The sequence below is a fragment of the Passer domesticus genome, chromosome 4 (genome assembly GCF_036417665.1).
Source record: "Passer domesticus isolate bPasDom1 chromosome 4, bPasDom1.hap1, whole genome shotgun sequence".
NCBI lineage: Eukaryota > Metazoa > Chordata > Aves > Passeriformes > Passeridae > Passer > Passer domesticus.
The window spans coordinates 4480252-4504824 of record NC_087477.1 but is presented as its reverse complement, the minus strand read 5'-3'; the positions used below and the strand labels follow the sequence as shown (position 1 = coordinate 4504824).

The window sequence follows — 24573 nt, the reverse complement described above, 5'->3', positions numbered from 1 at the left end:
CCTTTTGGTGTCACAGAGCCAACTCTGGGATGCCACCCTGGAATGTCATGCAGCTGCACTGTGATGTCACAGAAGACTCTGTCATGTCACAAAGTCACCATGTGATGTCACAGTCTGTTCTGTGATGTCACAGCCTGCTCTATGATGTTACACATCACCCAGTGATGTCACAACCCCCTCTCTGATATCACATAGCCAACCTCTATGATGGCAGGATCTGCTCTATGGCCTCATACTCTACTCCATGATGTCACAGACAGTTGTGTGATATCGCAACCCCCTCAGTGATGTCACAAAACCATTGTTCTGATGTCATACTGGCACTCTGAAATGTCACAGCACACACTTTCACCTCACAGTCTGCTCTACGATGTCATACTGCCATGCCATGATGTCACATCCTGCTCTGTGATGTCACACAATCCCCTCTATGGTGCTGTAGCTGCTCAGTGACCTCACACAACAAATCCTGTGATGTCACAGCCCAGTCTGTGACCTCACACAGCCCACTCTGTGCTGTCACACACCCCCTTGCTGACATCACAGCTGCTCCTCCTGCCTCTATGACACAGCCACAGAGGTGCTGCTGTGACACAGCCCCCTCTGGGACATCCCCAAGCCCCTGCCACTGCTGATCCCTGTGAGCTCTGGCTGTGCCCTGCTGGTGTCCCTGAGCTGCCCTGGCAGTGCCCCAGCCCTGCTGGGCTGTGCACAGGAGCTGCTCCTGGCCAGAGCTGTCTCTCTGCAGCGCTGCCCTTGCCAGGAGCTGCCTCTGGGCCAGGAGCCCGGCCCAGCTCAGCAGCACAGACACAGCACCAGGACTTTAATGACCCTCTGCAACTTTGGTGCTCTTTGCATCAGACTCAGTCCCTCAGAGTGTGCTCAGAGAACTTTTCAGGGAGTCAAAAAGAGAGTGAAACACAGAAGTTTCTCATACTTTAAACCGATCCTTCTGAGGGACAGGACTGAGAAAGTGTCCTCAATCTCCAGATAAAGCAAAACACTGGAGGCAGTGATGACAGGTGGGGACAAGCAAGGGAAAGGTGTTTCTGATGCTGAGCAATCCTGTGCCTCTGTCCCTGCAGGCTGTCGTCATCCCCCGGCTGCTCCACCTGGCTGGCCCCTTCCTTTGCTGACAGCTCTGCCTCCTGCCTGCCTCTGCCTGCCCACACAAAGCCTTGGGCTGCTCCAGGCTTTTTCTGGGTGATGTGTTGCACCATAGCCCTGCCCTGACAGGGAAATGCTTTTCTCCTGGTGTCCAGTCTGGGCCTCCCCAGCTGCCCTTAGCACGATTATTTCTTCTTCACGCTCATTCCCACTATGAAGAAAAGCTCCAGCCTCTCTGAAACCACCCTTCACTCCCTCCTGGACTACTCCTGTTCTGTCCGCAGTCTCCACACCACTGAGCCCAGAGCCTGCAGCCTCCTCCCGCTGGTTATGTGATGAGGCCTCCAAACCCCACCTTGGGAGATTTTTGCATCCTATCCAAGGTCTGTGAAGATAGAAGAATAGTGGTCAAAATTATTTTCTCCCAAATCTTGCAGTGACAGAACAAGGCTCAATATCTTTCAACTGAATGAGGGTGGATTTACATTTGTTAAAAGGAGGAAATATTTTACAATTATGAGAGTGGCAGAAAACGGCAACTTTTTCCAGAGCAGTGGATTCCCTATCACCGCACTACTCCAAGATCAGCAGCTTTGTGCAACCTGATCCAATGAAACCCTCTCATCCCCAAAACCAGAATTCCTGTTGTGTGGGTTCTCTGCTGTGCTGGGTGCCCTCACAACGCTTCTGGCCAGAATGTCTGCTGAGGGCAGCCAGGCTGCTGCAGGGGCAGTGACCTCACAGCCATCACCATGGCAGCCCTGTGCCCTGGGCCTGGCTCTCCCCTTTCCTCTGCCCCTGCCGTGTCTCTGCTGGCATGAGGAGTTTTGTCATTCATATCTTGTGTCCAAGGTGCTGGGGCCAATGGCTTCCCAGGCAGGCTCCTGGAGCAGAAGTGGCTTTTCAGAGCCCAGGCAGAAATGAGCCCTGAGGCAGCAGCTCTGCAGTGCTGGCCACCAGGCCGGGCTGCCAAGGGAGGCTTCTGGCCATGCCCTGCAAGCAGCTGCTGCTACCAAGGTGCCTTTGGTGCCTCAGGCTCTGCCTGGCACAGCTCCCAGCATGGCACTCTGCCCTTGTGCCCGAGCCCTTCCCTGTGCTGGGGCTGGCCTGGGGCTTTTCCTGCAGCGGGACCTGCCCTGCTCCTGGCACAGGAAAGGCAGGTCCTGCTGGAGCAGGAGGCTCTGCCTGCAGTGGGCTCCAACCACTCCAGCAAGGCTCTGTTGACTCCAAAACTGCTTCCTAAAGCAGAATATTCTAATAATTGTTATAGAACCTATACTGTGAAGTAAATAACTGTGGTTAAGTTCTTTCTTCTAATCATGATCAGAATCAATCAGAGCCATATTTATAGAAATATATCTGATATTACATCATTAATTGTATGGGACAAATTGCATTAAGGTTCAATTCCACCTGTACAATCTCTACACCTTTGACAAATTCTGGGGCTAGGATTGGATCCAGCTGATCCCAGTCTCCTCTCTTAAAAGGAATTCTGGAAGTCTGGGGGCCCTGCAGGGATTTGAGGATCCATGGTGGCTGTTGGATGTCATTCCTCTATCTCATAACCCAGCAGGATTTTCTGTAATAAAGAAATAAAGCTTTTCCCTGAGGCTCCCACTGTGCCCATGACAGGAACCCCTGGGAGTGTCTGGGACATCCCGGCTCTTTGGCAGCCTGGGGACTCCTGCGATGTCACCGTGGAGCCCCTGTCAGTGCCTGGGACAGATCGGTGCCTTTGCAGCCCAAGGTCCCCTGGGATGTCACCATGGAATGGCTGTGACTGCCTCTGAGCACAGAAGCTCTTTACCATCCCCAGAAACCCCTGGGAGGTCTCCATGGAGCCCCCAGCTCTGCCCGTGACATTCCAGCTCTTCAACAGCCTGGAATGTCCCCATGGAACACTCTGACGGCCTGTGACAAATCTGATCCTTACCAGGCAACCATCCCCAGCCCCCTGTTGCTATGGTCAGTTTCCATAGCAACCATCCCCAGCCCCCTGTTGCTATGGTCAGTTTCCATGGCAACCATCCCCAGCCCCCTGTTGCCATGCTCAGTCCCCTGGCAGCTCCATGCACACCCCAGGCCAGGGGTGGGTGCCATGAACACCAGCTCAGGCCTGCAGCCAGAGCCCATTGCCATGGCAACCATTGGCAGCCCCATCCCCAGGGTCATGGGATCCCAGATCCACAGAATTGGCTGAGCTGGGAGGGACCCATCAGGATCCTGGAGTCCAACTGCTGGCCCTGCACAGGACACCCCAACAATGCCAGCCTGGGCCTGGCAGGGCTGTGCAAATGCTGCTGGAGCTCAGAGAGCCCTGGAGCTGGGAGCCTTCCCTGGGGAGCCTGGGCATTGCCCCAGCAGCCTCTGGGCAAAAACCTTTTCCTGAGATCCAGCCTGAGCCTGCCCCGACTCAGCTGCAGCCGTTCCCTCCAGTCCTGTCCCTGGGCACCAGAGGGAAGAGGTTCCCACAGCCCCAGCCAGGGACCCGCTCCCAAGGCTGTTGCCATGGCCACCAGGGCTGGGACCAGCTGGGATACTCGGTTTCCATGGGCTGGGGTTCAGGAATGGGATTCCCCAATTTCCTGCTCCCTCTAAAACCGCGCTGCTGCTCACTGCCCTCCCACCTCCCATGGAAAGCACAAAAGGCAAAGATCCCAGGCTGGGATAAGAACAATTTACTGGGAACAGCAATGAGATAAGGAACAAATAGGAACAAAAGCAATATTGATAACAGAAGGGATAAGAAAAACTATTTACAGGGAAAAGTACAACATCACCACTGAGTGGCTCTTCCTGGCCACGTATTTCCTCCTGCCTGGAAAGGACACCTTTCTCCTCAGGGAGAGAGAGAGAGTCCCTTTCCTGCCCCTGGCAATGACCTGAGGTGGGAGTGAATCTAATGACACGGCTCTGGCCAGACCCTCTTGTTCTTCAATCCTACATCAGCTCACTAGCAGGGGCAGGAAAAGTGGCAAGTGTCTTCCCACCATGGATCACAGGGAACATGGATCAGCAGGTCTCTTCCCAGTGTGGGTTCTCCAATGGGGGATGAAGCTGGAGCAGCACACGAGGCTCTTCCCACACTCAGGGCACTTGCAGGACTTCCCTTACTGGTGACTCTGTTGGTGTTTGGTCAAGTTAGAGCTGTGGGTAAAGCTCTTCCCACACTGGGGACACTCGTAGGGCCTCTCCCCACTGTGGATGCACCGGTGCCTGGCGATGTTTGAGTTGCACTTGAAGCCCTTCCTGCAGTCTGGGCAGAGGAAGGGCCTCTCCTCTGTGTGAATCCATTGATGCTGGAGGAGACTGGAGCTGGTCTGAAACCTCTTCTGACACTCGGGACAGTCATAGGGCCTCTCCCCGGTATGGATGCGTTAGTGAGTGATGAGCTCAGAGCTGCACCTGAAGCCTTTCCCACACTCCCCACACTCGTAGGGCCGTTCCCCAGTGTGGGTTCTCTGGTGCACGATCAGGTTGGTGATCCACCAGAAGCTCTTCCCACACTCCAAGCACCTGTGAGGCTTCTCCCCATCAGGAACCTGCTCATGGACCACCAGCTCCAAGCTCTGGCTGAAGCTCTGTCCACCTTCCTGGCACAGGGTGGATCTTTACTCCTCAGAGCAACCTGGGCTGCGTTTGCAGCCCCTCCTCGTGCAGGATCTCCGGGGCTTTTCCTCCCCGTTGGGTTCCTGCGCTGTGGAGCCGCTCAAAACGGCCTCTGCCACGAGGTTCTGCCGCGGGGATTTGTCCTCCCTGCTCTCCATGCTCAGCTCCTGCTCTGGGGGAGGAAGGACAAGGACAGGATGGCATTTGCCTCTGGGCCACAGGCAAGGGCAAGGAGATGCCCCCAGGCTGTCCTGCAGCTGGGGGCTGTGCTGGGCTGGGAGATGGAGCAGGAGAGAGGGGAAAGGGGCACTGACTTCCTCCTCACCTGCTTGCATGTTCTGGGGCATTTTCCTCACAGCCTCAATGGGGGTTGGCAATGGAAATCCTGGTTGGAGGAAAACTAAGGATGAGCACGTTGTGTTTGAAGGTCTTCCTGCCCAAGTCCATCTCTACAAGTCACCAGCGACCTAGGCTCCAGAAAAACCTCCCAAACACCAAGATTCAGGGCTGAAAAACCCTCCCCAGGAGTTCCCTGTCCGTGCTCCCTCCCCTCTGGTGTTCAGGGTTGCCCCCTGTCCCAGCTGCTGGGGTCACGCTTGCATTGGGGGTCCCCCTTCTCCTCGGTGCCCGCCCTCCCCAGCCTGCTGGCACTCCCAGCAATCCCAAAAGCTGCCCCCTCTTCGCTCCCCATTCAGGGGTGCCGGGGCTTTTTGGGCTCCCTTCTGGGCTCCCTTCTCCCCTCATTCTCTGCTCCGGGCTGCAGGGGCTCCAAGGAGTCCCCCCTGCCCCTCTCCAGCCTCTGCAGGCTCCCGCCCATGGCGGCGCTCCCCCCTCTCTGGGCTCCCCACTTTGGGCTCCTGGGGGACACAGGGCTCTGCTCCTCCAGGCTGCCTCTGCCGCCAGCCGCCACCGCCACCCCCCGATGTCCCCCCGAGGGGCCTTTTCCGCTCAGCCTTGCACTTCTTCATTCTCCAAACATCCCCCCAAAAAAATCCCAACTGGGAGGAACTGGGAGTCACTGGGAACATGCTGGTGATCACTGGAAAAAACTGTGCTTATACTGGGATCAACTGGGATCACGCTGGAGGTGACTGGGATCATCCTGGCAGTGAGTGCCACTGCACTGAGGCTGACTGGGAGTGCTTGGCAGCAAATGGGATCATACTGGAAAGAACTGGGAGTGTCTGTAACCAAAGGGAGGGTGAAAGAGAGCAACTGGAACCATGTGGAGCACAACTGGTTCATACTGGCAGGGACTGGGAGCACACTGGGCTCATCTCTGGATCATACTGGGAGGGACTGGACTAATACTGGGAGAATCTGAGAGCGACTGGGAACACACCCTGCACATCATCCCCCATACTGGGCCTGACTGGGAGCAACTGGGATTATACTGGGACCACACTGGGAGGGCTGGCATGTGACTGGGATCCAACTGGAGCTTACTGGGATCATAGTGGGGTCGAAAGGGAGTGACTGGGATCACACTTTGGGCTACTGGGAGCACCTGAGAGAAACTGGGATCACGCTGCAAGCAAACTGGAGGAACTGGGCAGGACTGGATGCATGCTGGAGGCAGCTGGGATATTCTGGGCGTGACTGGGGGATCACACTGGGAGAACTGACACCTTCCTGGGGCACTGGCAGCGCCTGGAAATGACGGCAGACATGCTGGGACAAGGTGGGAAATGTTGGGGGGTTTGTGGATTTTGGGGGGTTTGGATTTTGGGGGTTTTATTGGCGCTTTGGGGGGGGTGTTCTTCTGGGGGTGTTTGGGGGTTTATTGAATTTTTTTTTTTATTTTGGAAGGTTTTACTGAGATTTTGTTGGGGTTTTTTTTGGGATTCTCAGTAATTCTGGGGGTTTATTGGGATTTCTAGGAGATTTTGAGGCATTTCACTGGAATTGTGGGGGCTTTTAGTGGGATTCATTGGGGATTTGGGGTTTTTTTGAGAATTTTGGTAGCCTTTTTGGGGTTTTGTGGGGTTTTTTGGGTGTTGTCATGATTTCTTTGGGTCTTCGGGGGAGATTTTGTGGGATTTTTATGGTTTTTGGGACATTTTTGGGGGGATTTGCAGGGTTTAATTGGGATTTTCAGGGTTATTGGGATTTCAAAAGATTTTGTGGGCTGTTATTGGGATTCTAGGGTGTTCTAATGAGATTTAGTGATATTTATTTCGGATTTCATTAGTTTTATTGGGACTTTTGGGGCTTTTAAGGAGATTTTAATGCCTCTCAGCCCTTCCACAAACCCTGGGACAACCCCAAAGGCCCCAGATCCCCAAATCCCCCACAAATTCCACTAAAAATCCCAAATTCCTCAAGAAATTACAATAAGATCCTCCAAAAGCCCAGAGAATCCCACAAAATCCCAGGGAAACCCACTAAAACTCAAAAAAACTCCCCAAAATTTCATTAAACCCCCTGAAAACCAAGCCCCAATAAAATCCCCAAAATCCAAAACTCCCCAAATCCACAAAACCCCCAAAATCCCATAACCCCCCAAAACCCAATAATTCTCTCCAAAACCACTATAATTCCCCTTAAACTTCCATCAAGTACCCAATAAAGCCCTAAAGAAGCCCCAAGATAATCCCCCAAAACCCTCCTAAAATTCATCAAAATTCCCCAAAATCCCAAAAATGCCCCCCAAAATCCCCCCAGACTCTCTGGGGCCGTCCTGGGTCAGGGGCACCGGCCGGTGGAACAGGAGCCACCTCAGGGGCCCTCGGAGCTCTGTGGGGAGGGGGCACCATGGGAGACCCCCAGAAACGGGAGGGGGGGGTGGAACCCCTGTTGTGCCCCCTCGCCCCGAAACCCCCAGACCCCGGTTCAGGCGGGGCCTGGGACCCCCCGGGACCCCCAAATCTCCCCCGGGACCCCTCCGGGAGCCCCAAACCCCCCCAAGGTTGGCCCAGGATCACCCTGGACCCGCAAAACCTTCCCGGGACCCTCAGACCCCCCAGTTCTCCACAAAATTGACCCCAGACCCACCTGAGACCCCCCTCAAATCCATCAGACTGCCCCAAATCCCCCTCAATCCCCCCCAAACCCTGGGAAATCCCCTCACACTCCGCTAAAGCCCCCCAGATGCACCTCAGAACCCCCCAGATCCCCCCAGCTCCTCTCACAATCCCCCAAAATCCCCTCAAACCCTCCCAATTCCCCTCAGATCCCCCTAAACCCACCTGAGAACACTCCGGACCCTCTCAAGCTGCCCCCAAAGATCCCCAAAGCCCCCTCAGACCCACCAAAGCCCCCTCAGACCCCCTCACGCCCCCCAAACCCACCGCACACCCCCCTATTTCCCGTCGATCTCCCCAAAATCCCCAATTTCTCCTCAGACCGCCCCAAACCCCCCCAGTTTCCCCTCAGCGCCCTCCTCAGCCGCGCTCGCCTCTGAATCTCCCGCCTCCGCCGCGTGCACGGGCTCCCCAGCCAATAGCGGCGCGCCCCGCCCCGAACCAACCAATGAGGGCGCGGCTCCCCTCAGCAGCGCCCGCCTCCCCGCGGCGCTGCAGCCAATCAGAGGCGAGCCGCAGCGGCGGTGGCGGTGCCGGGCGCTGCAGAGAGCGGGGGCGGCGCTGGGAGCGGCCGGAGCGCTCCGGGAGCTGCTGAGGCGGCCGGGACAGGGCCGGGAGGGGCTGAGAGGGGATCGGGGGGGCGTGGGAGGGTCCGGGGGGCTGGGGGGGCTTTGGGGAGGGTTCCGGGGTGTGGGGCGGGGTCTGGGGAGGGGTCTTGGCTGGGGGATCGTGAGGGGTCAGGGAGGGTCTGGGGAGGGGTCCTGGGGCACTGTGGGGGGATCTGGGGGTGGGGAGGGGTCCTGAGAGGGGTCTCGAGGGGGGTCCTGGGGGTGCTGGGGGGACTTTGGGGTTCCAGGGTGGTCCTGGGCCAACCTTGGGGGCTTTTCAGGGGGATTTGGGGTTCCCGGGGGAGATTTGGGGATCCTGGGGGTTCCCAGACCCCCCCCTCCCGTTTTTGGGGGTCTCCCATGGTGCCCCCTCCCCACAGAGCTCCGAGGGCCCCTGAGGTGGCTCCTGTTCCACCGGCCAGTGCCCCTGACCCAGCACGGCCCCAGAGAGTCTGGGGGGATCTGGGGGGCATTTTTGGCATTTGGGGGCAATTTTGGGAGGGTTTTTGGGGATTTTGGGAGGGCGTTTTTAGAGCTTTGGAGGGTTTTGATGGAAGTTGAGGGGGTATTATTGGGGATTCAGAGAGAATTATTGTGTTTCGGGGTTTATGGGATTTTGGGAGTTTTGTGGCTTTCGGGAGTTTTGGATTTTGGGGGATTTAATTGGGGTTGGGGGTTGATTTTTGAGGGTGTTTAGTGAAATTTTGGGGAGTTTTTTTGAGTTTGGGTGGGTTTCACTTGGATTTGGTGGGATTCTCTGGGGTTTTGGAGGATCTTATTGTAATTTCTTGAGGAATGTGGGATTTTTAGTGGAATTTGTGGGGCATTTGGGAGTCTGGGGCCTTTGGGTTGTCCCAGGGTTTGCAGAAGGGCTGAGAGGCATCACAATCTCCTTAAAAGCCCCAAAAGTCCCAATAAAACTCATGAAATCCGAAATAAATCTCGCAAAATCCCATTAGAACACCCTAGAATCCCAATAAAAGCCCACAAAATCTTTTGAAATCCCAATAACCCCCAAAATCCTAATGAAACCCCACAAATCCACCCCAAAAAATGTCCCCTAAAAAATCTTGCAAAATCTCCCCCAAGACCCAAAGAAATCAGAGCAACACCCAAAAATCCCAACAAAACTCCTCTAAATCCCACCAAAACTCCCAAAAAACCCCAAATTGCCAAAAAACCCAAATCCCAAATACATCCCACTAAATGCCTCCAAAATTCCAATAAATACCTCAAAATCTCCTAAAAATCCCAATAAAATCCCCAGAATTTATGAGAATTGCAAAAACCCCCAACAAAATCCCAGTAAAACCTCCCAAAATACAAAAAAAAAACCAACCAAAATTTTCAATAAACCTCCAAACACCCCCAGAAGAACACCCCCCCCAAAGCGCCAATAAAACCCCCAAAATCCAAACCCCCCAAAATCCACAAACCCCCCAACATTTCCCACCTTGTCCCAGCATGTCTGCCGTCATTTCCAGGCGCTGCCAGGGGCCCCAGGACGGTGTCAGTTCTCCCAGTGTGATCCCCCAGTCACGCCCAGAATATCCCAGCTGCCTCCAGCATGCATCCAGTCCTGCCCAGTTCCTCCAGTTTGCTTGCAGCGTGATCCCAGTTTCTCTCAGGTGCTCCCAGTAGCCCAAAGTGTGATCCCAGTCGCTCCCTTTCAATCCCAATATGATCCCAGTAAGCTCCAGTTGGATCCCAGTCACATGCCAGCCCTCCCAGTGTGGTCCCAGTATAATCCCAGTTGCTCCCAGTCAGTCCCAGTATGGGGGATGATGTGCAGGGTGTGTTCCCAGTCGCTCTCAGATTCTCCCAGTATCGGTCCAGTCCCTCCCAGTATGATCCAGAGATGAGCCCAGTGTGCTCCCAGTCCCTGCCAGTATGAACCAGTTGTGCTCCACATGGTTCCAGTTGCTCTCTTTCACCCTCCCTTTGGTTACAGACACTCCCAGTTCTTTCCAGTATGATCCCATTTGCTGCCAAGCACTCCCAGTCAGCCTCAGTGCAGTGGCACTCACTGCCAGGATGATCCCAGTCACCTCCAGCGTGATCCCAGTTGATCCCAGTATAAGCACAGTTTTTTGCAGTGATCACCAGCATGTTCCCAGTGACTCCCAGTTCCTCCCAGTTGGTTTTTTTGGGGGGATGTTAGGAGAATGAAGAAGTGCGAGGCTGAGCGGAAAAGGCCCCTCGGGGGGACATCGGGGGGTGGCGGGTGGCGGCTGGCGGCAGAGGCAGCCTGGAGGAGCAGAGCCCTGTGTCCCCCAGGAGCCCAAAGTGGGGAGCCCAGAGAGGGGGGAGCGCCGCCATGGGCGGGAGCCTGCAGAGGCTGGAGAGGGGCAGGGGGGACTCCTTGGAGCCCCTGCAGCCCGGAGCAGAGAATGAGGGGAGAAGGGAGCCCAGAAGGGAGCCCAAAAAGCCCCGGCACCCCTGAATGGGCAGAGCGAAGAGGGGGCAGCTTTTGGGATTGCTGGGACTGCCAGCAGGCTGGGGAGGGCGGGCACCGAGGAGAAGGGGGACCCCAATGCAAGCGTGACCCCAGCAGCTGGGACAGGGGGAACCCTGAACACCAGAGGGGAGGGAGCACGGACAGGGAACTCCTGGGGAGGGTTTTTCAGCCCTGAATCTTGGTGTTTGGGAGGTTTTTCTGGAGCCTAGGTCGCTGGTGACTTGTAGAGATGGACTTGGGCAGAGAGACCTTCAAACACAACGTGCTCATCCTTAGTTTTCCTCCAACCAGGATTTCCATTGCCAACCCCCATTGAGGCTGTGAGGAAAATGCCCCAGAACATGCAAGCAGGTGAGGAGGAAGTCAGTGCCCCTTTCCCCTCTCTCCTGCTCCATCTCCCAGCCCAGCACAGCCCTGGCTGCAGGACAGCCTGGGGGCATCTCCTTGCCCTTGCCTGTGGCCCGGAGGCAAATGCCATCCTGTCCTTGTCCTTCCTCCCCCAGAGCAGGAGCTGAGCATGGAGAGCAGGGAGGACAAATCCCCGCGGCAGAACCTCGTGGCAGAGGCCGTTTTGAGCGGCTCCACGGCGCAGGAACCCAACGGGGAGGAAAAGCCCCGGAGATCCTGCACGAGGAGGGGCTGCAAACACAGCCCAGGTTGCTCTGAGGAGTAAAGATCCACCCTGTGCCAGGAAGGTGGACAGAGCTTCAGCCAGAGCTTGGAGCTGGTGGTCCATGAGCAGGTTCCTGATGGGGAGAAGCCTCACAGGTGCTTGGAGTGTGGGAAGAGCTTCTGGTGGATCACCAAGCTGATGGTGCACCAGAGAACCCACACTGGGGAACGGCCCTACGAGTGTGGGGAGTGTGGGAAAGGCTTCAGGTGCAGCTCTGAGCTCATCACTCACTAACGCATCCATACCGGGGAGAGGCCCTATGACTGTCCCGAGTGTCAGAAGAGGTTTCAGACCAGCTCCAGTCTCCTCCAGCATCAATGGATTCACACAGAGGAGAGGCCCTTCCGCTGCCCAGACTGCAGGAAGGGCTTCAACTGCAACTCAAACATCGCCAGGCACCGGTGCATCCACAGCGGGGAGAGGCCCTACGAGTGTCCCCAGTGTGGGAAGAGCTTTACCCACAGCTCTAACTTGACCAAACATCAACAGAGTCACCAGTAAGGGAAGTCCTGCAAGTGCCCTGAGTGTGGGAAGAGCCTCGTGTGCTGCTCCAGCTTCATCCCCCATTGGAGAACCCACACTGGGAAGAGACCTGCTGATCCATGTTCCCTGTGATCCATGGTGGGAAGACACTTGCCACTTTTCCTGCCCCTGCTAGTGAGCTGATGTAGGATTGAAGAACAAGAGGGTCTGGCCAGAGCCGTGTCATTAGATTCACTCCCACCTCAGGTCATTGCCAGGGGCAGGAAAGGGACTCTCTCTCTCTCCCTGAGGAGAAAGGTGTCCTTTCCAGGCAGGAGGAAATACGTGGCCAGGAAGAGCCACTCAGTGGTGATGTTGTACTTTTCCCTGTAAATAGTTTTTCTTATCCCTTCTGTTATCAATATTGCTTTTGTTCCTATTTGTTCCTTATCTCATTGCTGTTCCCAGTAAATTGTTCTTATCCCAGCCTGGGATCTTTGCCTTTTGTGCTTTCCATGGGAGGTGGGAGGGCAGTGAGCAGCAGCGCGGTTTTAGAGGGAGCAGGAAATTGGGGAATCCCATTCCTGAACCCCAGCCCATGGAAACCGAGTATCCCAGCTGGTCCCAGCCCTGGTGGCCATGGCAACAGCCTTGGGAGCGGGTCCCTGGCTGGGGCTGTGGGAACCTCTTCCCTCTGGTGCCCAGGGACAGGACTGGAGGGAACGGCTGCAGCTGAGTCGGGGCAGGCTCAGGCTGGATCTCAGGAAAAGGTTTTTGCCCAGAGGCTGCTGGGGCAATGCCCAGGCTCCCCAGGGAAGGCTCCCAGCTCCAGGGCTCTCTGAGCTCCAGCAGCATTTGCACAGCCCTGCCAGGCCCAGGCTGGCATTGTTGGGGTGTCCTGTGCAGGGCCAGCAGTTGGACTCCACGATCCTGATGGGTCCCTCCCAGCTCAGCCAATTCTGTGGATCTGGGATCCCATGACCCTGGGGATGGGGCTGCCAATGGTTGCCATGGCAATGGGCTCTGGCTGCAGGCCTGAGCTGGTGTCCATGGCACCCACCCCTGGCCTGGGGTGTGCATGGAGCTGCCAGGGGACTGAGCATGGCAACAGGGGGCTGGGGATGGTTGCCATGGAAACTGACCATAGCAACAGGGGGCTGGGGATGGTTGCTATGGAAACTGACCATAGCAACAGGGGGCTGGGGATGGTTGCCTGGTAAGGATCAGATTTGTCACAGGCCGTCAGAGTGTTCCATGGGGACATTCCAGGCTGTTGAAGAGCTGGAATGTCACGGGCAGAGCTGGGGGCTCCATGGAGACCTCCCAGGGGTTTCTGGGGATGGTAAAGAGCTTCTGTGCTCAGAGGCAGTCACAGCCATTCCATGGTGACATCCCAGGGGACCTTGGGCTGCAAAGGCACCGATCTGTCCCAGGCACTGACAGGGGCTCCACGGTGACATCCCAGGAGTCCCCAGGCTGCCAAAGAGCTGGGATGTGACAGACACTCCCAGGGGTTCCTGTCATAGGCACAGTGGGAGCCTCAGGGAAAAGCTTTATTTCTTTATTACAGAAAATCCTGCTGGGTTATGAGATAGAGGAATGACATCCAACAGCCACCATGGATCCTCAAATCCCTGCAGGGCCCCCAGACTTCCAGAATTCCTTTTAAGAGAGGAGACTGGGATCAGCTGGATCCAATCCTAGCCCCAGAATTTGTCAAAGGTGTAGAGATTGTACAGGTGGAATTGAACCTTAATGCAATTTGTCCCATACAATTAATGATGTAATATCAGATATATTTCTATAAATATGGCTCTGATTGATTCTGATCATGATTAGAAGAAAGAACTTAACCACAGTTATTTACTTCACAGTATAGGTTCTATAACAATTATTAGAATATTCTGCTTTAGGAAGCAGTTTTGGAGTCAACAGAGCCTTGCTGGAGTGGTTGGAGCCCACTGCAGGCAGAGCCTCCTGCTCCAGCAGGACCTGCCTTTCCTGTGCCAGGAGCAGGGCAGGTCCCGCTGCAGGAAAAGCCCCAGGCCAGCCCCAGCACAGGGAAGGGCTCGGGCACAAGGGCAGAGTGCCATGCTGGGAGCTGTGCCAGGCAGAGCCTGAGGCACCAAAGGCACCTTGGCAGCAGCAGCTGCTTGCAGGGCATGGCCAGAAGCCTCCCTTGGCAGCCCGGCCTGGTGGCCAGCACTGCAGAGCTGCTGCCTCAGGGCTCATTTCTGCCTGGGCTCTGAAAAGCCACTTCTGCTCCAGGAGCCTGCCTGGGAAGCCATTGGCCCCAGCACCTTGGGGACAAGATATGAATGACAAAACTCTTCATGCCAGCAGAGACAAGGCAGGGGCAGAGGAAAGGGGAGAGCCAGGCCCAGGGGACAGGGCTGCCATGGTGATGGCTGTGAGGTCACTGCCCCTGCAGCAGCCTGGCTGCCTTCAGCAGACATTCTGGCCAGAAGCGTTGTGAGGGCACCCAGCACATCAGAGAACCCACAGAACAGGAATTCTGTTCTTGGGGATGAGAGGGTTTCACTGGGTCAGGTTGCATAAAGCTCCTGCTCTTGGACAACTTCTGGGGTGAGGCATCCTCTTCTCTGGAAGACCAGTTGAAGTTTTGTGCCACTCACATAATTTCCTCCTTCCATAATTGTAAAATATTTTCTTCATTCCAAAAAATGTAGTTCTGCCCTCCTTCAGTCTAATGGTATTGACCCTTGTTCTGTCACTGTAAGATTTAGGAGAAAATAACTTTGACCACTTTTTTTCAATTTTCACAGACCTTGGTGAGAACCCAAACATCTCCCAAGATGGCATTTGGACGGCTCATCACATAACCAGTGGGGAGAGGCTGATGACTCTAAGTTCAGTGGTATGGAGACTGAGAACAGAACAGGAGTAGCCTGAGAGGGATTGAAGGGTGGTTTCAGAGAGGCTGGTGCTCTTCTTCATTGTATAAAACAGCCAGAGAAAGAAATAATGGCACCAAAGGTGAGGAGCACCCTCCCCCAGGAGGCAGGGACTCTACCCAGACAGAGGCCATCGGGTGAGGGGTGTGACTTAAAGAAGATTCCACTCTTCCATACTGTGGGGCGTGCCCCTGCAAGCCCGGGAAAAGACACTCCACCCCATCTGGTCATATAAGGAATGGTGCCAAAATGTTCTTCCTCTTCTTTACCCTCATTGGTTTTTAAATTCTACTGCAAAGCCCCCACCTCAGATTTTTCCATTGGTTGTCCTCCTTGATCCACCCCTTTGCTGTCCCCTGCTCCTTCTGCTATTGGACCCTGAGGCTAAAACTCCACCACTAAACTCATGACCCTTCCCCCTAATTTCTTGTCTTGGGCCTTGGCAAAATTAAGGATCCTGGGTTTTGCTAAACAAGATCTATTCTGTTGCCTTCCTTTCCCTGTTGGTCATCGGTGTTTGCCTGAGGTCTGAGACTCCAGGGCCTCAGGGAGTTTTTATTCCATTTCTTTTGGCAGAACGCAACACAAGGGCAGATGGGGGGGCCCAGACTGGACACCAGGAGAAAGGAATTTCCCTGCCAGGGCAGGGCTGTGGTGCAACACGTCCCCCAGAAGGAGTCTGGGTCAGCCCAAGGCTTTGTGTGGGCAGGCAGCGGCAGGCAGGAGGCAGAGCTGTCAGCAAAGGAAGGGGCCAGCCAGGTGGGACAGCCAGGGGATGACGACAGCCTGCAGGGACAGACACAGGGCAGGGACACCGTAGGACAGCCTGGGCTGCACAGGGCACAGGGATGGGCAGCAGCTGCAAGGCCCTGACAGAGCCAACCTGGGCAGCGCTTTGGCCATGGCTGCTGGCCCTGGGCCTGAGCCAGGAGCAGGGGACAAGTGACCCTTGCAGCCCTGGGGCCTCATTGCCTCCTTGTCCCTGCTCAGCAGCCTGGCAGGGGCTGCCCCATGGTGCTGCCCTTGGCATTGCACATCCCCACATGCCAGTGCCCATCCTGGGAAGAGCCCTGAGCAAGGAGGGAGGGACAGGATCTGCCTTGCCAGGGGCTGGGGCTGAGGCCTTGGTCTTTTGCATTCCTGAAACACATCCAGGTTTGCTCAGCACCAGAGACACCTTTGCCTTGCTTGTCCCCAGCTGTCATCACTGCCTCCAGTGTTCTGCTCTGACTGGAACCTGGGGACACTTTCAAGTAAGTTGTGTCCCACAGTGGGACTCATTTAAAGTTAAAGGAAGTTTGGACTTTGATTTTGAGTGCTGAGAAGCTTTTTGAGCACACTGCGAGGGACTGAGTCTGATGAAACGAGCACCAAATCTCCGAGAGGGTCATTAAAGTCCTGGTGGTGTGTCTGTGCTGCTGAGCTGGGCCGGGCTCCTGGCCCAGAGGCAGCTCCTGGCAAGGGCAGCGCTGCAGAGAGACAGCTCTGGCCAGGAGCAGCTCCTGTGCACAGCCCAGCAGGGCTGGGGCACTGCCAGGGCAGCTCAGGGACACCAGCAGGGCACAGCCAGAGCTGACAGGGGCTCAGCACTGGCAGGGGCTGGGGGATGTCCCAGAGGGGGCTGTGTCACAGCAGCACCTCTGTGGCTGTGTCATAGAGGCAGGAGGAGCAGCTGTGATGTCAGCAAGGGGCTGTGTGACAGCACAGAGTGGGCTGTGTGTGGTCACAGATTGGGCTATGGCATCACAGAGTTTGTTGTGTGAGGTCATTGAGCAGCTAGAGCATCATAGAGGGGTAACTGTGTGACATCACAGAGCAGGCTGTGACATCATGGTATGGCTGTATGACATCATAGAGCAGGCTGTAAGGTCACAGTGTGTGCTGTGACATTACAGAGTGGCAGTATGGTATCACAGAGAGGGGTTAGTGACATCACTGAGGTGGTTGTGACATCACAGAGCTGTCTGTAATGTCATAGAGTAGGCTGTGAGGCCATGGAGTAGCCTCTGCCATCATGGAAGGTTTCTCTGTGACATCAGAGAGTGGGTTGTGACATCACTGGGTGACTGAGTAACATCATAGATCCAGCTGTGATATCATAGTACAGACTGTGACATCACCAAATCGTCTGTGACATCACAGTGCAGCTCTATGATATCACAGACTGATATCCCAGCACTGGCCCTGTGATATCACGAAGGGGCTTTGTGACATCACAGAGCAGGCTGTGACATCACAGAGCATTAGTGTGTCATCACTGAGTTGCCTATGACATCATAGAGTAGGTTCTGTGACATCTTAGAATGGATTTGGCCATCACAGAGTATCTGTGTGGCATCACAGAGGGGATGAGACATCACAGAATGGCTGTGTGACATCCCAGGGTAGGTTGTGTAATATCACAACATTAACTGTGACATCATAATGAGGGCTGTGGCATCATAATGAGGGCTGTGGCATCATAATGAGGGCTGTGGCATCACAAAGGAGCTGTGTGACATCACAGGGGCTGTGTGAGGTCACAGGGGCTGTGTGAGGTCACTGGGGAGGTCACTCTGCCCCAGCCCCCCTCACAGTTCCCCCAGAGCAGTCCAACGCTGCTTGTGCACAGCGCGGTCCCCTGTCCCCCCGGGTCCCCCCGCCCCTGGCGCTGCAGCCTCCCCCAGAGGATGTTCCACGAGATCGACCCCAGAGCCTGACACGGGGAAGGGGACTGGGGCCATGGGGACAGGGGGACAGGGAGACAGGGATCCCCTGACAGTGTTCCTGTGTCCCCCAAGGCCAGAGCCTGGGCCAGGGCTCCTTTACCCGGTTACAAATGAGGGCTTGAGAATGCTGAAAAAATCTCCAGCAAGGGATCAGCAAAAACCCGATTTAATATTAAGCAAGAGCACCACAAAGTTCCTTGGCAAGAGTCCCTCTTGACTGGACACTTCAGGCACAGCAAGGAAACAAAGCAACAACAAAACCAAACCAAATCCAGGCAATCAAACCAGAAATGAACCCAGAACTGTCCCTGTGTGTGTGTGTATGACAAAAGGGCAGTGAGGACAAGCATAAAAAAATACAGCCTAAAAGCTTAACACAGCTCAATCTTAACGGGACTTGACTTACACCTTAACCTTAACTGATACCTTCAACTTCACAATTTAGCAAAAGAACAGCACTTAACAGTATTTAACCTACTTTATAACCTATGACTTTGAAATTTAACATGGGAATTACATTTAACAATATTTAACTCATTAATTATAGTAAACATAACAACAAAAGTATAACTCTTAGCAGCATATAACTTCACTTAGACCTTGTGATTTAACCTCACCTACATGCCTGACTGACTCAGCTATCCAAGGCACTTCAACCCCTCCAAGAGCAGCATTTCTGCCACATTTCCCCAGCACAGGCACTCCTCTGTGCACACAGACACAAAGAGTCAGTGCAAGGCACCTGAGAGAAATTCCCCTGAGGGCAGGAAATGCTCCCTGTGGATGCTTTGGCATCTCCCCAGTGGGTGAAGGGTTGAGCCTGGAGGAGTGGGGGGATCGGCCCAGCTCCCTCGTTGTTCAGGATCCTCGAGTGCAGCAAACGGGAAAGTTCCTGGCTGGGAGAGGCCCCACTCAGAGGGAGTCACTGGCCCAGGAGAGCTCCAAGGGGCTCCTTTTGCAGCGCTGTTTGTAGGGCCCCAAGAGAGGGACTTCAGTCACAGCAATGGTTCATCCTGGCCACACTTGGCATCAACAGCTTTCTTTGGCAGTGTGAGAACAGGGATGTTGTGCCACCGAGGGAACAAAACCAGTTCCCAGGACTGCTCCTCCAGAAACCAGGAGCTGGTTGGGCAGCAGCAGTGCCTGGAGCAGACAGTGTTTGTGCTGAGCTGCAGAGGAGCTGAGCCCAGGGGCTGTTGGCCAAGGCTGAGGCCCAAGGAGCATTTCTGAGCTGGCAGGGCGGCCTGAGAAGGGGAGGGGGGAATGCAGCAGCACAGGGCACATGGAACCAAGGGACCATGGTGACACTGTGGGGCCCTGTGACACCAAGGGACCATTGTGACACTGTGGGGCCCTGTGACACCAAGGGACCATTATGAAACTGTGGCTCCATAGAATCATGGAGAGCACTGTGACATTTCTGGGCCTCATGGAACCAAGGGAACAGTACTGACACTGTGTGGCTCCATGGAATGTAGGGATTGTGGTGACACTGAGAGGACCCATCAAACCAGAGGTCCATTGTTACACCACGGGGCCTCATGGAAGTGTGGAGAACATTATGACACTTTGAGGTGTCATGAAACCAAGAGACCATTGTGATACTGAGAGGCTCCATGGAGCCAAAGGTCCATTGCGACATTGCAAGGCCTCATGGATCCATGGAGGCACCATTAAGAGACTTCACAGCCTCGTGGAACCAAAAGGCCATTTTGACACTGTGTGGCACCATGGAACCAAGGAGACCATTGTGACACCAGTAGGACTCATAGACCATGTCCCATTGTGACACTATGAGGGCCCAGGAAATAATCAAAGCATGGTGACACTGTGAGGCCTTATGGAACCAGTGAGACCATTGTGATCCTGGGGGTCCCCACAGAACCAAGAGGACCATTGTGATACTGTGGGGCCTTGTGAAACCAAGAGGCCTTTGTGGCACTGCTGGGCCACATGGAACCAAAGCTCCAGGGTGACACAGAGGGGACTCACATCATCAGTGGTCCATTGTGTCACTGTGGAGCCAAAGGAGACCATTGTGACACTGTAAACCCCCAGGATTCAAAGGTTCATTGTGACACATCCGGGCTCATGGAACAGAGAAGTCATGTGACATTGTGGGGCCTGGGGAACCACAGAGACCATTGTGATACTACAAGGCCTCATGGAAACATTGGGACCATTGTGACACTGCGGGCCCTTCTGGAACCAAGGGGCCATTGTGACACTATGGGACCCTATTGAACCAAGGTGCCATCGAGGCATTTCAGGGCCCCATAAAACCAAGGAAACACAGAACAGGTCTGGCTGGTTTGGCCTCTCATGGACTGCCTTACTGGTCCAACAGACCTTGGCATTTTGAGGGTCTCTTCTCATCTGCTGCTGAAACACTGGGGCTCTGTGCTTTACTTCCAAATGGAAAAGAACTGTCCTTCTCCTCCAGGCACCCATGCCCAGAATTGAGATTTCACCTCCAAATTTCCTTACATCCTGGGATTGCTCCTGGAGGAATATTGCCAGGACAAGTCTGGCTGACAGCGGTTTCACAAGGGTCACTTCCCAACTGTCCCCAAAACACTGGGGAAGGCTCCATGCTTTCCTTCCTATGGGAAAAAGCTGTCCTGCTTCTCCAGGCACCCATGGCTGAGACTGGGCTTCCACCTCCAAAACTCCCTAAATCCAAAGACTCCTCCCAGACAAATCTGCCATTGCTTACAAGTCTAGCTGGCCTTGGCCTAGTGAGGCTCTCACCTGCCTTCCAAACACTGGGGCTCTGTGCTTTCCTTCCTATGGAAAAGAACTGTCCTTCTTGGCCAGGTGTCCACAGCCAGAATTGGGATTTCACCTCCAACATTGCCTATTGTGAGAGACTGGAGGAGATTGTTGGCTGGAAACATTTCATGTGTGCTGAAGGAAGGGGCAGGTCCAGCCTTGCCCTGCCCTTGAACCCCAGCATTGCCCTGCCCTGCAACCCCAATCCCTCCAGAGCCTCTATCCCAGCCCAGCAGTGGCTGCCAGTCCCTGGCACAGCACAGGCAATGCTCCACAGCCACCTCTGGAGCCCCCCAGCCCAGCTCCTGAGTGACCGAATGAGCCCCAGTCCCACCTGGGGGAAGGGCCCAGGAAGACTAAGGGGAATATAAGGCTGACCACAATGCAAGCACACATCTTGACCCTACCTCCTCTTGGAATTTCCATCTGAACACTGCTGGAATCCAGGAGGTTGTAGCTCTGTGTGTGCTTCTCTGAATCTATTTTTTTGTTACTGTTGTTTATTATTATCTCTCAATTGCTCCCAGTGAATTCTACCTGGATATTTTCAATAAGTTTTCCAGAGTTTGACCAATGCAGAGTTCCAGTGGGGATGTTTCAGAGGCTCTTCCTTCTGTTCACACAATCCTGAAATCAGATAGTCCAATGCTCTTGGTGCAACCAAATATCCATTGTCTTTCCTCAGGAATGGACTGTGGGATCTTGGCTCAGAAAAAGTCATTAGTATTGTTGATGAATTCAGTCCTTAAGCTGTTACAGTGCAACAAGTTCACTGAACTATTATCTTTGTTGTATTCCTGTAACAGTGTCTAAAGTCATAGTCTTGGCTGAAATATCAACCCTGACATAAGTTTCTGTTGCAAAGACCCACAGATGTTAATTTGTTTACCTGTTCTAAATAATAGAAATTCTTTCAGTTCTAGGCTGTGAATAAAACAAGTCTTGAAAAACAGTTACTGAACGTGGTTTTAATTATTATTATTTAGGGTCAGGTTATCCTCCAACAAGGGCTTAAGCTGAACTAACCTTCTCTACCGACAGTAACTCAAGCAATTTGAATAATTGCATAGATGCTTTTCACAATCACCCACTCCAAGATGAAAAGGTTCAGCCTTCTCTGCGTGATGTCTGTATCAGCCATCTGACACAGAAAGGAGCCTCTCTGAATCACACAGGATCAATCTGAGTGTGCTGCCCTTGCAGCAAATGGGAGCTTTGGATCAGAATGGCCATACTATGCCAAATTGAGAAAAACCCCAAACTCTCTGTGTGTGCTGAGTGTGCTGGGTAGAAAAGGTGGATGTTCAGTGGTAGCTGCTGCTAAAGCAAAGGTTCTCTTCATTGCTTCTGCTGACCTCTCATATGGCACCTACCCCCTACAAGAAAACTGTGTCAATTAGCCCATTTAACCATCTGAATGGCAGCCTTGGAACTCCAGATCTGTCTCTGTTTAAATACCCCTGCCAGGCAGAAGAGCAGAAACCTATGTTTGCTCTCACTTCCCTTTGTAATTTGGTCTCCTTTTTTTGTGCTCTTACGATGGTACAGGCTATCCCACAATCCGTAATGGGCAGGGAGAATAGAAGTTAATATTTTCACAATAAACCCTTTTCTCCCATTCTTTTAAAGAAGCCTGCATAGTTGAATGGAGTCACTTTCTTGGCTGGTAGTAATGGATTCAAATGGTGAGGAGTATGGAATGAGCTGCCGAACTCTGTACATCACTGCAGATTTGTCTTTGGGAGCCAGTTGGCTGGCAAACTAACCCTGTCACATAATTATTGACTGAAAATATCCAATCAAGTAGAGATCATTCTCAGGAATGTGATGTCCCAGCATCTTCTCAACATCAAAGATGAGTGTGGGTCCCAGGATTCAATGACTCCAGGATTCCACTAACCTAGCACTCTGGGATTCCATGGCTCTATGACCCCATGGATGGATTTGAGGACTGTCTCCAAGGCAAGGAGGGAATGTTGGTGCCAGCGGGAGGGGCTGCAGTGCAGGGGCACCAACAGCTGAGAGGCAACTGCTGCTGCTGCTGCTGCTTGTGGGGGTGCTGCTGGCAGTGGCAGTGTCCTGGTGCGGCTGAGCATTGCCATCTGCAGCCTGCGAGCTCCTGGGAGCTCAGGGCAGAGCCCACTGACCCAGTTTGACACTGCAGTTGAGGAGGACACGGAGAACGGAAAGTGTGCCCATGGAGTGGTTCAGAGCTGTGGGAAGGAGGAGGGAGTGAGGATGAATCCCCTGCCCAAGGCTGCCAAGGAAAGGGCTTTGGGAGGGAAAGGAAGCCTTGACCTGACACTAAGCCCTTCAAGGGCCCAGTTGCCCACGTTGAGCAGGATTTCATCAGGCTTTGTCTCAAGACAGTGGCAGGGTCAGAAGTGGTGGGAGCAGCTGGAAAGCAGGGCCGTGTATTCCCTCTCTCCAGCCCATTTGGGAACATCTGGGCAAGGTCTCCATTGTCTGCCTGCAGCCAGCTTGGGGGGCCCTTCCTCTCCTCCTCCTGCTTGGGGGAGCGGGCTTGGTTTCCTCTGTCATCTGCAATGCTGAGCTTCTCTCTCCTCAAACCTGGCTGTTCAGCATTTGTGTCCCTGTGTCTCATACCTTCCTCCCCTTCCTCCTCACCACGAGCTCATGGAGCCTCTCTGGGCAGCTGGACTTGGAACTTGCAGCAGCAGGCGTGCCCTGAGGAGCACCTCTGGCCTCCAGCCTTTCTGCAGGGCTACCCAGAGCTTTCCTCCCAGTGGAGAGCCTCTTTCCTTTCTCTTCCCAAGGCAATACAGTCTGGAACTTGGCTCTTTCCTCCTTTCTTTCTCTTTCAAGGAAGGATCAGCCATGGCTGAAGGAATCTTCCTTAGGTAACTGGTGCTGATGGCCATTGTCAGCATCAATCAGCCCTCTGGAAAGAATGGAATTCCTCCCGAGGGAGACAAAGAAATTGTCCAGAGGATGAAGGAGCGGGAGGTGATCTGATCCTTCGGCAGCACCAGCTGCACCTGGAGAAGGAAATGGCAGACCTGGAAGCCAGGCAGGAGTCTCTGGCATGGCCTCTGTGGGAACTGGAGAGAAAGATCCAATGGCACACATGCACAGTGATTTGCTTGGTTGTCTCTGCCATGTTCATGATCTGGAGGCAGTGTAGGAATGGAGGGGAGAACAGAGAAGAAGAGACTGGCCCAGGGCTCCTGGGGAAAGCCTGGAAAGGAGTGGCCTTCCTGACAAATCCCTTTGTGCTGCTCAGGGCAATTTGCATCTCAATGGACAGAACTGGACAATATCTTCCGGTATTTGCAGATAGACTTGTTGAATTACCTCTTAAATTACGTCATTCCAGTAAGAAAAACTTGGTGCTTGAAATTCCTTAAGTTCCTTAGGTTAAGAATTTCTTTATTTCTCTGTATTGGTTGTTAAATATACTGTACTGATTGCTATGATCTCTATATTGATTGTTAGAAATTCTCCATATTGTTAGAAATACTCTGTACTGATTGTTAGAAATACTTTGTATTGATTGCTGTAATCTCTGTATTGATTGTTAGAAATACTCTCTGTATTGACTGTTAGAAGTACTCTCTGTATTGATTGTTAGAAACAATCTCTGTTTTCAATGTTATAAATACTAGACTTCCATTAATAAGATAAGATTTAGGCAAAGGAATAAACTTTTCAGAATTGTTTGTTTGCAACCAGATGACTTCCTGTTATCTTTAGCCTCTGGCATTCTCCTTGCACAGTGTGTTCCCCTTACAGGCTGAAATACAAACAGCACAGAAGTAGAGACCCTGTGTGCAAAACACAACTAAGGGTGTGTGCTCCTCTAAATGGACAGACATTCATGGGAGGATGTTTCAGGAAGAGGCTGTGGACATGGTGGCTGGAAAGGAGGGAAGGAACAGTTTAGCATGAGCTTTCCTTCAGCAAGAGGGGAGGCACGCAGAGGAGTTTGTTTCAAGTGAAGTCTGACGCTGTCATCCAGTGCTGGCAAGAAGGGTAGAGCAGAGAAGCTGAGCAAAGGGCCTCAGTGTGTTTAGTGCTGATGTTTGGACTTCAATGATGAGGACAAAACCTTCCTAAACAGAACATTAAATCCCAAACCCATAGAACACTGAACAGGTGCATCATTGCACTCGTGAGTCAGGCAGGGATGGGGTGCGACTTCTTTTGTTGCTGAGTAGCGAGTTGATTAAAAGAGGCTTCAAACAAGCGTGGCAAACAGGTGTGGCATGGCTCAG

General features: G+C 53.7%; 2 long non-coding RNA genes across 2 annotated transcripts; one reads left to right on the top strand and one right to left on the bottom strand.

The window, feature by feature from the left end:
• Positions 1-3780: 3780 nt before the first annotated feature.
• Positions 3781-7488, bottom strand: LOC135298442 (uncharacterized). Its single transcript, XR_010360415.1, has 3 exons — positions 6227-7488; positions 5045-5104; positions 3781-4891 (listed from the first exon to the last, which is right to left on the bottom strand). It is a non-coding gene; the product is annotated as an uncharacterized LOC135298442 (long non-coding RNA).
• Positions 7489-8578: 1090 nt separating this feature from the next.
• LOC135298444 (uncharacterized) lies at positions 8579-12422 on the top strand. Its single transcript, XR_010360418.1, has 3 exons — positions 8579-9978; positions 11100-11159; positions 11312-12422. It is a non-coding gene; the product is annotated as an uncharacterized LOC135298444 (long non-coding RNA).
• Positions 12423-24573: the final 12151 nt, after the last annotated feature.